The sequence below is a fragment of the Labrus mixtus genome, unplaced genomic scaffold (assembly GCF_963584025.1).
Source record: "Labrus mixtus unplaced genomic scaffold, fLabMix1.1 SCAFFOLD_62, whole genome shotgun sequence".
Classification (NCBI taxonomy): Eukaryota; Metazoa; Chordata; class Actinopteri; order Labriformes; family Labridae; genus Labrus; species Labrus mixtus.
The window spans coordinates 15,001-17,500 of record NW_026870147.1 but is presented as its reverse complement, the minus strand read 5'-3'; positions in this window follow the sequence as shown (position 1 = coordinate 17,500).

Below are 2,500 nucleotides of genomic sequence, written 5' to 3'. Positions count from 1 at the left end.
GGACATCCTTGTCTCACTGACCTTGATATTTTAAAAGAATCAGTTAGTTCCCCGTTACATTTTATCTTGCTTTCCGCTCCTGTATACAACATATTTATCCATTCTCTCATTCTCTCCCCGAATCCAAACTTCTCTAACACCTTCCCCATGAACCCGTGATCTACTCTGTCAAAAGCTTTATTTAAATCAATCCCTAGCCATATTCCCCCCTCCCCTTCCATATCCCTGACCGTCTGTTTTATTGAAATGATTGAGTCTGCTATGTCTCTGTTTGGTATACTGTATGATTGTGTTTGTTCTATGATTGTTCCTATTACCTCCCTGATTCTATTGGCTATTGTTTTCGCTATGATTTTGTAGTCTGTGTTGAGTAGGCTGATTGGTCTGTAGTTGTCCAGATTTTTATTGTCCCCCTTGTTTTTGTAAAAAATAGTAACCACCCCTTCCCCTAAACTTTTTGGTATATGTTTCACTTTTTCCATATATTTACTCAATTTGTTCACCAAGGGCACCAGCTGCTCTTTGAAAGCTTGGTAGAATTCCGCAGTTAGGCCATCGCTCCCAGGACTTTTGTTTTTGTTTAACCCCTCTAAAGCACTTCTGATTTCTCCCTCTGTAAACTCACAATCACACCACATTTTATCGTCCTCGCTTAGTTTTTTCTTTAAGGCACCCAAAGCTCTTTTCACACTCACGCTATCACACTCCTGTCTCGAAAACAGGCTTTCATAATAGCCCTTTACTATTTCTAAAATTCCCTTTTTATCTGTCACACTTTTACCTGCTTCATTTAATAATTCGTTTATTTCTGTTCTTTTTTGTTTTTGTTTTTCCAGACCTAAAAAAAAGGCTGTACTCCTCTCCCCCTCATACATATATTGTATTTTACTCCTAATGGCTGCACCCCTACTCTTTTTAAGTTCAATCACTCCCAACTGTTCTTTTAAATGTATGTATTTTTTCGACATCTACATTATCTACACTGTCAAGCGATGCTATTTCCTCACTTAGTTGTTTTCTCAAATTCTCTTCCTTTCTATTTTCTCTCCACTTTTTCTCTTTACTATAATTGATACACTTTTTTTTAATTCTGACTTTTACACTATCCCACCACACATTCATATCTTCACTCTCATTCCACTCATATCCCACATCATTCAACAATCTTTCCATACTTTTCACAAACATTCCATCATCCAGCAAGCTTGCATTAAAGCACCATATCCCTCCTTTACGTACATTCGTTTCTTTTCTAAACGTGATTTCTATTCCAGCGTGATCGCTCCACATATTAGTTTTATATTCAACTTCCACTACCACTACTTAATCCACCTCACTACCTCGCATGTCACCAAAGCATAATCTATTCTAGATTGTTTTAATCTATTCAGTACAATTTGTCTCCTGGAGAACACCCTCTCCCATGGATGTAGCAATCTCCAAATATCAATGCATTGTTTCGTTATCATTATATCTTTAAGTGTCCCCCTGCTCACATCCCCCTTAAACACATTATTTTTTGACACATCGGTGGGTGTCATCGCCACATTAAAGTCACCGATTATTATACAATTCCTTTCCCACCATTTGCTTATTGCAATGAAGAATGTTTTCCTTTCTTTTTCTCCATTCGGTGCATATATATTTATGATTCTTATATTTTTCGTTTCATACACACAGTCTATTACTATTATTCTTCCTTCTTTGTCTCCATAAACCAAATTTACCCCTGTTACCCGACCCGTTTTGACTAAAACCGCCACTCCTCTCGCCCTCGACGTGCCATTGGAGCAGAAAATATGGCCCACAAAGTCTTTTTTTATGTCTTCCACCAGGGAATCATCCCACCTGGTCTCCTGCAGGCACAAAACGTCATTCTGCAAGGAAAGAATCGCATGTCTTTTTTCTTTGTTCCTTAGTCCATTCACGTTTATCGAAAATAAATTAAAGGCCATTATCATAAAAATAAAAACAAAAAAAAAGGATTTACAGGGGTTATTGTCAGTCATTATTTGTCCTTACATTTCAATTTTTTCACCAACTTTTTTCGTTGTCCAAGACTTAGTCTTTTTTGCGCACTCGCCAGTTCACTCACATCCATTTCGCTGTCCGTTTCATTGGGACTGGTGCTTTTACCCGTATTATTTAGCGTGATTTTTCTCCCTCCCGCCTGTCCAACACCACTCTCAGGCATCTCCCTCCCCTCTGTGCTCATGCTTACCCCCGGGTCTTCTGCCACGTCCCTTCCGTCTCCTTTTTTCCCTCTCTCGCTCGTTTTTCGCTGCTTCTGCTGTCCTCCCTCTCCAGCCAGCTCCGGCGTCTCCAGCTCGCACTCTGACGCCCGTTCTCCTCCGCTCTCTCCGCTCTGCTCCATTTCTCCGTCACTGTTCTCGTCTTCTCTGATCTCCTTCCTGCTTGCTCCGATCACCTCCTTCTCCTCCGCCTCCTCCTCGTACACCTCCTCCGCCTCGTCTTCATCCTCGTACACCTCCTCCACCTC